At 39.0% G+C, this 14,186-nt stretch overlaps 1 long non-coding RNA gene across 1 annotated transcript; it reads left to right on the top strand.

The window, feature by feature from the left end:
- The first annotated feature begins 12,848 nt into the window (after positions 1 to 12,848).
- Positions 12,849 to 13,574, top strand: LOC117803805. Its single transcript, XR_004627890.1, has 3 exons — positions 12,849 to 12,990; positions 13,050 to 13,204; positions 13,365 to 13,574. It is a non-coding gene; the product is annotated as an uncharacterized LOC117803805 (long non-coding RNA).
- Positions 13,575 to 14,186: the final 612 nt, after the last annotated feature.

Below are 14,186 nucleotides of genomic sequence, written 5' to 3'. Positions count from 1 at the left end.
AAGAGTATCTCAGGACAAAAGACCAGCACATATAAAGAGCTGCTTATGCTAACATAAATCCTGTCACCTAAGTGCCAGTGAAGGCACAAAGGCTTTAAGCAGAGAGTGGAATAATAAGAAGCATGTTTAAGGAAGATCATTTTAGAGACAGTGGGGCAAGGAAAACAAGAGAAATATTAGTTGTTGTTGTTATTATCATTATTATTATTATAAGAGATTATCTCTCATGTGAGCCTGAATAGAGATTAAGTATGAGTTGAGTCAAGAGTTCAATTATCCTCCGCATGAAGGAAAGAGAGTGAACCCTGGGGCAAGACTGGGAAGGGGAAAGAGACATTGGCCTTTGCTCCAAGGTAAGGTGATGGCCCAGAGTGGGATAAAGGCTCTCTTTCTAGGGAGTGGAGATTCCTACTGTCAGTAAGCTCCAGAAGGAGTTGATGCTGGAAAGCAAACGGAGCCCAGGATGACAATACTCATCTCTGAGCCTGGACTCAAAGGTGTCTAGATAAGTTCAAAGACATTCTTTTGCAGGACAAATGTCTTCTGACATAGAAAGATAGCCCTGGAGGCAGGCCAGGAGGCCTCTGAGAGGGACCCCAGGAGAATGTCCTTGGGTCTCTCATGCCTAAGTGTCTCCACATCAAATAGCAGTTGTATTTCCCCCTGATTTAAGAGCCTTCTCTTATCCCAGAGCCATTGGCCCTGTCATGAAAGCTTAACTGGTCTCAGCTATGCCGAAAGAAGAATAAAGCTGGCCCAGGCCGGAACCACAGTGATAGAGAAAAGCAGTGAGGATAATGGTCAATGTTTATTGAGGCAGGAATAGAGTTAGGAGTTTAGGCGGATTACTTTATTATCTCAACAACCTTGATATTAGAGAACTGCAGTTAACCTCATTTTGCAGGTAAGAAATCTAAGATTTAGAGTGGTTAGAGAATGTGCCCAAATCACATGGCTGATATGCAGCATTCTGTCTCCAAAGATAATTCTGCTTGCTGCCACCCTGGACTATCTCCCAGCTTTGGTCCAAGTGAGCAACGGCCATAGCCATGCATGGAGTGGAAACAAAGGAGCCTGGCAGTACCATGGGGAGCTGTCTGAGATGGAGCAGCCTTGGTGGGTCCATGGCTGAAAGATGCAAGTGCAGGCAACAATGCACACTAACATTGGGATGGTGGGAGATGGGGCCTGGGACTTCTCTGAGAGCCAGAAGAAAGGTCAGGAAACCTCAAAGTGAAGATTAAGCCCCTGTTCAGAGTGATGAGTGGCAACAAGCTGCTGGACTTCAGCCTACCCAATGTGGCCATCTTTATGCCTACCAGCTGGCGAGGCCTGAAGGACTTCCAGCTTGCCATTACATGGCCATGAGTATTGTTTTCACAGAGGAGAAAAGAGGAAAATATCAAGAAATTACAAAGTGGCCCATAATCAAATTTCAAACTTGAGAATTCCTGAGAAAAACTCAATTCTACATAGATCTAAACAAATGACACGCTGATAGCATGCTGTTTTTAGAGCCCTCTGACTTAATCTGCTGTTCTATTATCAACTCCACTGTTACTAATGGATTTTCTTTGGAACTCAATACTAGCAGTGCAAGGAAGAAACTGGCCACAGCACCAGAAGAATCTTTAAAGGCAAATAACATTAATATCTACCCACAGGGCCTCAAAGACACGTGGTTGCCTTCCAAACCAGTCCCCAGCAGGCTGTCTGGAGTCTTAGCTTCTCAAGGTGAAGCCTCTCCACTTCCATAACCCCCACAGAATGTTCCACAGTTCATAGATGACCCCACCACAGGAACTTTTCCAAATAAGAGAGCCTCATCTCAAGATCCCTATCACTCAAAATGTAGAAATCGAAGTCATCATTATCAACAGCAGCAGCATCTGGAAGCTTGTTAGAAATGCAAGATCTCAGGCCCCACCAAAGACTTAAGAAATCAGAATCCTCCTTTAACAAGACCCCCAGGCGATTTGTGTGCATGTTACATTAATAATCATAGCTTCAGATTGCCTGAGATCTCTAAATATCAGGTACCACACGGGATGTAATATCTGTATTACAACATTAACTTGAATATGGGTTTGTTCTGCTCAAATAATTAATAAATCCACTAATTACTGACATCTCAACATGTGTCCCTTGCTCTTGCTCTGCTCAGCACTGTTGGTGATACAAAAAAAAAAAAAAAGTCAAGATATGATGCCTGTTGACAGCAAGCCTATAGTTCTGTTGGAGAAAGAAAATAAATATGCTCAGAATGACCCTGTCACTGCTCTGCATAAAATAATCAGGATTTGCCGATGCCAACGGGAGGAAGTCTATACTGCTGCAGAACATCAGAAGCCTTTCAAGAGCCTGGAGCACACCTTCCTCCCTGATCTTATCCATGGCCACTGCCTTTCCCTCAGTGCTTTGCCACAGCCATACTGACCCTGATGGTCCTAGAATATGCAGACCTTGCTCCCATCTCCATGTGTTGCCCTTGCAGCATGACCCTGCCCCTTCCGGCCCTTCCCCTCCTTATGATCCCTCCATTGGATTCTGTAGGCGTACCAAAGAAAGCTTTCCTTTGGCTTCAAATTTGAGGGAATTGTTGCCCTTTTCACACATTCCCATCACAAGTTCTGTTTTTGACTGTCTTCTAGGTATAAGGTCTGGTTTAAAGAAGTAAAAATGGTCTATGAAACAGCTATAAATCAGTAATGCAGTCCATCACATTACTGTCTCCACTCAAACACACCTAGAGCCCAGTCCCAGGACAGAAGTGCCCTAATCCTTCTCCCTCTGACTTCCCTGCAGATGATCTGACCTACTGGCTAGCCCTGAGGGAGCCAGAGGCTCTGTCCTCCTGGGGTACCCCTCCACACCTCCTGCATTTGGGACACTCCTGCTCATCCTTTATATCTCATCGCAAATACAACATTACTTGGGAAGCTTCCCCTGCTTCCCGGAAGTATGTTGGTCCTTCTCATCCCAGTTCCAACATCACTTTGTATCTGAGAAATTATCTGGTTGATTGTGTATCTTTGCTTGCCTGTCTCTCCCACCTGACTCAGTTTTTCTAGGACAGAAACTTATCTTCTAAGGCATGAATAGGACTGCTCGCGTATTCTTAGTGTTCTGCGAATCTGGCACAAAATAGAACAGTGTTTCCTAACCCCTGCTAATTAATCATCAGAATCAACCACATGTCACTTGAAAATCCATACTCCTGTGCTTCATCCCAAAAGATCCTGTTTCTATAAGCCTAAGACGGCATTTGGGCATCTCTATTTTTCAAATGCTCTCCAGATAATTCTGATGTGCAACCAAGATTTAGAAACACTGCAGGAGGCCCTTACTAAAGTTTGTTAGTGATGGAATTATCCATCCTCTACACCTGGGCATAAACCACTGCTTTTCTAGATAAACCTGAGGTACCTTCATTGGATTGCCTTGGTCCTTTCTGGCTAGATGCACACCTTATACCTATCCACATCCTGATATCACTGCACAGATAGTAAGAAGTACATGTACTTATGGGCTCAGTTGTTGTGTGTGGTTCTCTATGTATAATAGGAGGCAGAGAAGAATAGGATGGGTGTGTAATTGCAGTAGAATAATGGCAGAGACCTTTCAGGCACACCTCCTCTTCCCTGTCCAATATTCCCAAGATATCATGCCCAAACCTCTACAACATCACCCCTTAACTTTCCTGGGGTGAGAATATCTGTGCTTAAACTAGACTGCCCCTGCTAGACTCCCTGAAGGAAGGGCTATTCTCTTTGGTGCCATGATCTCAACTCCGATCCCAGTGCCTGCCACATAATAAGTGCCCAATAAAGGTTTGATGACTCCTTGACTCCACGCAGACCAAATGTCTGAATGAATAAATGAGTGAATGAGAGGCACTGGATAGATGGAAAGGAGGAAGAAAAACATTCCTACAGGAGTGGGGATTCAGAATCAAGGTGTTCACAAGTCTAAGAAGAGAATGAGATTGGTACATGCATACGACAACTAGATATGAGTTTTTGAAGATAGTTCCTCCTCTTTGGAGAAAGTTGGAGATCTTTGTGGTTCCTTTCCATGGGATTCTAAGAGTGGACTGCTGTACTGTGCAGGAGGGAGCTGTCCTGAGAGTCAAGTAGAGTTATTCCTAACTCTGTCATTGAATTTCTATGTTTCTATCAACAAGGGAAGAAAGAAAATGAAAGGGAATATTTACTTAGTATATATTTTGTGCCTGGTGCTTTGCACTATCTCCCTGGACAGCAGTGGTAGCTTCTTATGCTACTACTGTCACCTTTCTGCTGATGGAAAGAAAGTAAAAGAGTTTAAATGACTCTGACAACTTGTTCTTTTCCCTGCATACTTTGCTGCTTCCATTCACTTAAGCTATCTGGGCCTCCATTTCCATAACTTGAAAATGAATGGATTGTGTTAGATTACATCTTAAGTCTTTTTGGTTCTAAAATCAATGGGTTTACCTTTGCTGTGGGGTTTCTCAACCTTGAAGCAACTTCCTTTGAAGCCTATTACTTAGTACCACACTACGTACCTTTCAATGATTGCTTGCTAAATGCAAGAATTGAGTTTAATCAACTGGGCAGCTCTGGGACATAAAGACAGTATAACATTTTGTTCTAGTTAAAAAAGGTTTGCTCACCATCCCTGAACAAACCTTGCATATTCTTGTTTCTTCACTTTTGCCCATAATTTGCTCTCCACTTATCAAAATTCTACTGTCTTCAAAGTCTAACTGATTCCCCTCTTGCACGAAGGCTTCTCTGGCTGCCAACGAACCAGGCAACATGGAAAGGAGGATGGGATTATTGCAGTTGATTTACCGATGGAGTCAGTCACATCTAAACCTTGGGCTACTCCATAATTAGGGAATGGATGATGGGAGGCAACCTCAGGGTCTAATATATTTCCTCAACGGGATTTAAAGAAGGGTCCAAAATTGCTCTTCCCTAGAATCTCTGGGCATTAAAGGACCCCAGTATCACCTTAGAAATAAAATGACTATATCTAGTTAAAAAATCTCCATCCCCTCTAGCTTTTACACACTTTTCACAACCAACCTCTGCCATCACATACCATTAAGTCTGCACGCACCCAGCTCCCTCACATGGAAGATGTCCCTCTGCCTGGAGTAGTGGAAAATCACTGAAGAGGACTGACTTTATGCATTACATCTCTGCCCGAGGACATCCTGAAGAGGTCAGGTCACTCTCTATGTAAGCAGAATCACCTGTCTGATGGAAACATTTCTTCTTTTGAATATGCCTTTGCTCATCCTCAGTAAAACAAGATGGAATTAGCATTACATAGCCACAACCAACAAAACTGAAGTGCTTACTCCCAAGAATACACGCATATTATGATCTACGACATGCAACACAGATGACTAGGGGATATGTTAAATATTCTGGCTCACCGTGCTATATGAATCATAGTGAATGACTGCTCCTGGGAGCTTTAAAATTAGACAATAATTTTTTGTCTTTTGAAGGTTATCATTTAACATTTGCTCACTTTTGTGTCCCTGACGTATGGCATAGTGACAAAACGAGTCATTCGGTAAATATTTGTTGACTAAATCCAACAATCAATGGATTCATCTCTATTTCTTCTACTTTTCTCTCCCCTAATATGACTCTGAAAATGTGTCATCAATATAATAAACACATTAATTTAACACTGGAAAACCTGAGTCACATAATGGAAGAAACCTGTGTCCCCAGGGCATTGCTAATGTTTCTGGAGTTATACTTGTAATTCATCTGTTTTTACATGCCTCTCTCCTCCACTGGACATGTGTTTTTTAAGGGAGGTGACTGTCTTACTCATCTCTGTATCATCAACATTTATTACAGTGCTCAGCTCATAATAAGTTTAGTAGTTGTTTATTAAATGAGTGAGTAAATATATTTCTAAAATGATTGCTGTGCCTACATTGACTTCCTGGCCCCTCCTCGTCCCTATCCTAGTTTTTTTTTTTAGAATTCTCAGCTACTTCTCTGTTGTACTTAGACAAGCAGCTTGTGGGAAAATTAAAAGTAAATCCTTCTTACAAAAAGTAGAAACTCCTCATAGAAATAATTTTTAAATGTCTTTTAAATCACAAAATCGTAATGCTTGAAGGAACATCACAAATCTTTCAAACATAAATAATATATTGAAACCTACCTAGCAATAAAGTGAAATTAGTATATCTGTTTTATAAGACTATGTATGCTATTAAAAAATGAATACTTAGAAAAAACATACGAACAACAATACATAGGAGAAATTAAAACACAAGGGATAAGCATATAGAAAATCTTTCCTACAGATATTGGTAGGGAGTGTGGGGGGTCTAAGAGCTATCATGTTCTACTCATAGGAATACAGACTGGTGCTACCACTCTGAAGAGCCAACTGGCATTACTGGCTTTATATGCACACAACCCAAGATCCTGAGCGAATACCCCAAAGAAATTCTCACATAACATCGAGCAACTCAGAGAATTTGACAAGGAGTCAGAGGCAATCTGAGCATCCATCAATTGGAGCATGAATAGATAAAATATGATGCACATATCCCAGGAAATTTAGTATGGCAGTACAAGCTACAAATCAGATTTTCACATAGCAACAGTACTTATTGAGACACAAGACCATTTATGTAAATGAATAATACATATACACAAAGCAAAAGATATTTTGCAATAACACATACAACCCAAAACAAAGCAACCCATTTTAAATACATGATGATGGTAATCTATAATGGGAAGGGGTTAGGAAAATGGACTAATAAAATAATGATAATAGTGACAACTGGGAATAAATAATTTCAAAATAAGAGGGAGGCCATATGGCCCACAGATGAAAATGTTCCATGAACTAAGCAATATGATTAACTCAAGCCCAGTATTGGAGGTCCCAAGGAAAAAATTATATGAAAAGAAAAAAAATGCTAAAACTTGCTAGTAATAAAATTAATGTAAATTAAAACCATACACTTACCAAAATAATAAAAGATGTATTTTACTTGAATCAATAACCCCATTTTTGTCATTTACCCAGGATAAATAAATAATGATTAGCACTGCTATTTAACTTTAATTCCATAGGTATAATCCAATATAGTTAAGCAAAAGAAAAAAATTAAAGGTGTAAAAATTTTTAAAAAGTAACATTTATTATTTTACTGTATATTTGAAAAACCAAAGAGAATCAACTGAAAAAGATTTTTAAAATTTTTTGTAGGTTTTTTTTTGTAATTTTTTATATTACAAAGAATAAGCAGATTTGCTAAGACAGGGCACACATTTAAAACTTTCAAATTAGTAGCCTTTCAGGTAGGATCAAAACTAGTTTGTAGGTGTAAAGAAAAAAGACTCCAACCACAGTGGAACAACAACAAAAACAAATTTACCATTAGTGTTTAAGATCTAGAGAATGAAAATATAGAGGTCACATTTAGGCAAACAGTCTTGAGCAACGGAATGAAGAAAGGGCCACAGTGACCACCTGACTGAACACACACAGGCCCATGGGGAGACCCACCTCGAAATATTCACAGGCCCTAACTAACTAATGGGCTACTTACAACTAGGCACAGTTCCCCCAAAAGGGAAGATTCCATATGTCCCCATACCTCCTCATCTTCCCCCTTTAAAAACAGCCCCCACCCACCTCGTCATGGCAGGCAGCCTCTCCACTGCTGTCCTGTCCGCTGCTCCCTTGGGGTGTATTCAATAAGCTTTTACCTCCTCTGTTCTTGCCTTGGGTGAATTCTTTCACCGCCCATGTCACAGCTTCTACCCAATTGTCACCCCACATTTGGGGCCCCCATCCAATCAAGAGACACCCCATTTAGGCACCATAGAAAACTGTAAGATTCTTCTGAGAGACAAAATGAAGACTTAACCAAATGACAAGGCATACCATAATCGTGAATGGAAAGAATAGATGTCAATTCTTTCTAAATCACTCTATAAATGTAGTGTCATTTTACTAAATATACCAACAGGTTTATTCGGGAAACAAAGAGCAAATTCCAAAGCCAATACAAAAGAATAAATAAGGATATCCAGGGAAATTCTAAAAAAGAAGAATATTGAAAAGGGACAACCTTTAATAGATGTTAACATATTGTACAAAGCCAAATAATTTGCAAAGTATATCAAATGTAGATGAATAGAAAGACCCAGAAACAGAAAGCAACTCAAAAAATGGTCCCAGATGTACACAGGGATTAAGTATAGGATAAAGGTGGCATTTCAAATCAGTGAGGAATAGAAGGGTTATTCAATAAATGGTACAAAATAACTAGACGGCCACTTAAAGAGAAGTCCAATTGGATCAATAATTTAAAAATTAAACCATAAAAATGCAAGAAAACATTATAGTGATTTTTGAAACATAATCTCTAAGTGGCAAAGGTCTTCGTAAACATGACATAAAAGCCAGAAGTAATGAAGCAATAAAAAAAAAAGTGAAAATTTGACAATAAAAAATTGGGGCATAGCAAAATTCATAGTAACCAAAGTCAAAATTCTCAAGGGCAAAATGAGAAAGAGATTTGCAATTTATATCTTAGAAAACAAGATATAACATATCTTGTTTATACATATCCCCCTGATATATAAAAAACTCCCATAAACATTAAGAAAAAGATCAACAATCCAACAGAAGAATTAAAGGGGTATTTTGAGAAAACATAATAGCCCTTAAACATATATAACTATGATCAAACTTTTTAGAAGATAAATGAAAATAAAAATTACGGTAAGATATCACCCCCCCCAACATATTAGGAAACGCTTTAAACATCAATTAATACACGGATTGTCAAGAAGGTAGGGAAACACGCATTTTCCTGCACTGCTGGTAAGAATGTAAATTGGCAGCACCTCTAGGGAAAACAATTCATCAGTAGCTATCAAAATTACAATTGCAAATATTTTTGACACAAAAATACCACATCTACATATTCCTTCTACAAAAATACTTGCACAAGTATATTCACTGCTACCCTATTTGTAAGAGCAAAGATTGCAAACTATTGTTTCCAACCCACCACTGAAAATGTTTTCCTTTATTGCCTTGGGCATAGTAACAATGCTGAGTTTCAAGTTAGTCTCTGAATTCCTGGGACCCCTGTGGATCTGTGTTTATTTCCTTTTGTTTGTTATTTTTTCTTCAGTTTGTCACAACTCCCTAATGTGCCTGCTGTTTGGTTGGTTGGTTTTGGTGGCTGGGACTTTCTATTTGTAAAATTGTTTCTAAAAATAATGTGAAGTCGACAGTGGCTACATTCCACAGAGATGTACCTTTCCTTCTACCCAGAGCTATTTGCAATCTTGAATCTTCTCAATCCAATTTCAGGAATTAAGAGGTGGTGATCAGTGCCTGTGAGGGCTTGCCACTTGGGATTCATTTAATTTTGGGGTTTATTCCCTTGGAGCCCCAGCCCAAAGTTGAGGGGTCACCTTGCAGTGTCCATAACTCCTTGTGGTCCCATGAGGTTGTCACAAAGTCCTCAGCATTCTCCTCGCCCAGGTCTAAAACACCCTCAGAGGTTGGGCTCACAGTCCTGGGTTTCCACTCCCCTCAGCTCCTAACCAAATAATTCCTTCTCTCTGTTTAACCCTCTACCACCTTCAGGTAGATATATTTATATATATCTAGCTTTTCTGGTTGTCCTCATGGGACTTAGCCCAGATTATCTTGTGTGATGACCAGGAACAAAATTCCAAAAAACTTACATGTTCATTAATCAATAAATTATGGTCCATTTATTCAACAGAATAAATTATTGTGTATTTATGGTTAAATAACAAAAACGTTAAATAAATAATGGTACATTTATATAATAGAATGCTATTTGGCTACAGAGAAGCTATTTTTTAGGTGCTGATATACACCAATCTTTAAAATATATTGTTTAGTGAAAAAGCAATGTACAGAACAGTGGACACTGTATGCTATCATTTGGGCATAAAATATCTCTAGAAGTATTCAACATAATTTAATACTTGGACCATTTGGAGCTTAGAAAAGTGAATAGCCAAGGCATGGAAGAGAGAAGAAAATTCTTCAGTTTTTATCCTTGTGTATATTTGAATTTTGAAACCAGTAATATATTATCTGTTCAATATAAAAGCAGATAAGATAAACATTAAATGATAAAAAAATGGGTAGAGCTATGTGTGTGAACCTATTTGTTGCTGCAATATTTATCAGAGCAAAAAATTAAAAGTGACCCAAATGTTCAACTGTAAGGAAACAGTTAATTATATCAAGTGTCACTGATGGCATATTCTGCAATGATATGAAGAATAAATACGGAAGTTATGTAGAAACTGGATATGCTACTTTTCTATTACTATGTAATAAATTAATACAAACTTATTGGCATAAAACATCATTTGTTCTCTCATAGTTGTGTAGATCAGAAGTCTCACGTGGTAAAGCTGGGTTTTCTCCTCCGGGCTTCACAAGGCTGAAATCAAATCGTCAGGTAAGCTGAGTTCTCATCTTAGAATTCTGCCTCCCTCAATGGAAAATGCATACTATTAAAGAAAGAAAATAGCAATGACTACTAAACATATGCAAAGATATTCAATCTTATGAGTAAGAGAAATTACACCGAAGTACCCTTTCCATCAGTCAGACAGAAAAGGTTTCAAAAATTTGCTAACACACTGGATTGGCAAAAGTGTATAGAGACAGATGCTTTCCTACATCATTCTAACTTGTATTAAAATACTGCGTATAGGAATACACATAAACTATGATAACAACCAGGTAAAAGGAGGTGTTTGTGTGTGTGTGTGTGTGTGTGTGTGTGTGTGAGAAAGAGAATAAAAGAGATGGTACAAAAATGTTAATAATCACGCAAAAGAATTTGCGTGAATTAATTTTTTGTTAATTTTGAGATTTCTAAGTAAGGTTACTATTTTCTACTATCATTAAAATTGTATTTACAGAGGAAGAACCGTAAATTTTTCTGTTCACTACTGCACACACAAAAAAGAGTAGATTAATTGCAGTGTTCAGATCATTGTTATTTGTTGGTATTGCTGAGATCAGGACACAGTTTCACAACCCCAGGTCCTTTTTATGCCATGCTGTCCAGTCTCTTGCTGGAAACTCCAGGCGTATGAGGGTATGACAATTATGGAATGCCTTGTTAATTCCTGTGTGCTCACTACTCACTAGGTACATTTACATGTAGTTAACCCTTACAACATTCCTATATGATAAATTTTATTTCATAGTCTCACGGGTTTTTAATCACAGCTCTGATCCAGAAAAACTGCGGGACTTGGCAAGGATTCCACCCCTCCTCGCTCAATTTCCTGTTTCCTAAGATGTAATAAGAGTCCTAAGAGTTTTGCATAAAATGAGCCAGATACCTTTGATACCCTGCCTATATCCTCCAGCACTTAACCACACCCGTACATGCTTAGTCATCTTCCAACTGCCAGCACCTCTGATTTGTTGCCTGAGGTTTTCCTCTGACCAGGAAACCCATTCTATTCATAAGTGGGAAAGTCTGGACATTCTGGAGGAATTAATGCCTTCTATCTTCCTCCAACAGCCCTTAATCAATGAATAACTGGGAAGTGCACAGAAAATCACTGAGCTACCTCAGCCCCTGGGCAAAATGACTGAGATGCTTGTTCTATTCAATTTCCAATTGTTCCCCAGCAGTATTAAGTTCCATTTATCCTCAGAGTAATTCCCTTGACAATATACACTTTTTGTAGTCAGAACATTTAACATGAGATCTACCCTTTCAATGAATTTTTGAGGGTACAGTACAGTACTGTTAACTATAGACACGACGTTGTATAGCAGATCTCTAGAATTTATTCATCATGTATAACAGAAACTTTACACCCATTGAACAACTCATTTCCCCCTTCCCTAAACTCTTAGCAATCATCAGTCTACTCTTTGCTTCCATGGGCTTGGCTATTTTAGATATCTCATGTAAGTAGAATTATGAAGTATTTATTCTTCTATGGGTAGCTCATTTCACTTAGCACAAAATCCTCTAGGTCCATCTGTGTTGTTCCATATTGCAAGATTTTCTTATTTTTTAAGGCTGAATAATATATTGTATATATACCATTTATTCTTTACCCATTCATCTGTCAATAGACATTTGGGTTGTTTCCACATCTTGACTATTGTGACTAGTGCTACAGGGAACATGACTTTAATCAAGGTGTTGGTCAGGGCTGTGGTCTCATCTGAAGACTTGGCTAGGAGAGGATCAACTTCCATACACACAGGCTTGTTAGAAAAATTCGGTTTTCCAGCAGTTATTGGACTGAGGGCCTGTTTCCAGCTGGCTCTTGGCTAAAAGTGTTTTTTGGTTCCTTGCCACATGCACCTTTCTAATACGGCAGTATGCAAATTGAGAAGGCAATAGAGAGAATCTGCGAGCAAGATGGAAGTCATAATTTTATGTAACCCAATTACAGAAGTGACATCCCATCATCTTTCCCTTATTCTAACGGTTAGAAGCAAGTCAAAGGATGAGCCCACATTCAATGGGAAGGGATCGAATGAGGGTTTGACTGCCAGGAGGCAGGGACCATTGGAAGTCATATTGCAATATACCTGTTATGCTAGTCAATTTTAGATCATTCTGATAGGAAAGAAAGAGCCAAGGTCTTTCAGAAAAAAAGTCCTTTTTCATTTCTTTGAGGTACTCTTGGGATCTGAACAGGAGATTTCCTTCATGAAATTAGCTTTTCCTTAAGCAAATATATTCTAAGAATGTAAGATGGCTCTAAAACTTTATGGGTAACAAGAAGAAGACAAGAAGGCATTTATGAAAAACTTTCAGAGACTGTTGATTTGGTGAGACAAACAGGCCATCAGTGTGGCATGTCAGAGAAGGCAATTGAAAAATTTATCCGACAGCTGCTGGAAAAGAATGAACCTCAGAGGGGGCCACCCCAGTATCCTCTCCTGATAGCTACGTATAAGGTCCTTGTAACCCTGGGATTAATCTTGCTCACTGCCTACTTTGTGATTCAACCTTTCAGCCCATTACCACCCGAACCAGTGCTTTCTGGATCTCACACCTGGTGCTCACTCATCCATCACATTCGGCTGATGTCCTTGCCAATTACCAAGAAGTACATGCCAGAAAATAAGGGAGTTCCTCTGCATGGGGGTGATGAAGACAGACCCTTTCCAGGTAGAATGCTGCATTTTACTACTTCTAAGATACAGCTTCCTTGACAGTATACGATGGGAGAAGAAATAACATGTATTGAAATCTAACGAGAGACACTTTCCCTATTTTGTCTTATTTAATTCAGTGGGGACTGATGGGTTTTATTGTCCCTGTTTTGCAGACTGAGAAACTGAGGCTCAGAAAGATTGAGAAACTTGCCAGAAAAACACTTCTGGGGAAGTCTAATTCAACCCCCCCCCCACGCCACCCCCCCCCACCATGCCAAAGCACAACATGGTGGAGATGTTTTTGTTTATAGGAGGAATCTGAATGTGTCTTAGTCTACCCTTTTCTCTCCCATGCTCCCTATCCATAATAGGCATTTTAATAAATAGCTCTTGATTTACTGAAAAAAAAAAAAAGAAGACAAGAAGGAAATCGAAGTTATTCATGACTAGCTGAATTGCAGAAATCTGGGAGAGTATATTCAATAATTGTGGACCAATCTGGATAATGGATATTGACAAACTGAAATCAACATATATGCATTGAACATACTCTTTTGTAAATAGTAGGGACTGAATACTTATTTGGAAAGATATCAAATAGAATCAGATTTAAATGTATAGATTTCAATTATCTTTGCTGATACTGTTCATGCATTAACTTTTACCAAGAGACATTCTGCTTCTGCTTACAAATGTAATGAAGAAGAACTTGTTCCTTAAGCAGAAATAAAATTGACTATAAAACTGGGAGTCCATGCTATTATTACTCACTTCTGACAGAGCTGTGCTTATAAAATACAAAGGGCTTCCTTCTCTCTAATCTGAGGGGATGTTCCAGTCCACCAAATGAAAAATAAAGCTACCTTCAGCAGCAGCCAAGGAGTTAAGAAGCTGGGTATGAAATTGTGTCTCCCTCATTACCTGCAATGCACGGCTGAGATCATTCGAAGTAATGCTTGGAAATCCTCTACTAAAACAATCACAAGGTGGGTTGG

Source organism: Ailuropoda melanoleuca, chromosome 9 (genome assembly GCF_002007445.2).
Source record: "Ailuropoda melanoleuca isolate Jingjing chromosome 9, ASM200744v2, whole genome shotgun sequence".
Lineage (NCBI taxonomy): Eukaryota > Metazoa > Chordata > Mammalia > Carnivora > Ursidae > Ailuropoda > Ailuropoda melanoleuca.
The sequence above is the reverse complement of the archived record's forward strand: the minus strand, read 5'-3'. Positions and strand labels throughout refer to the sequence as shown.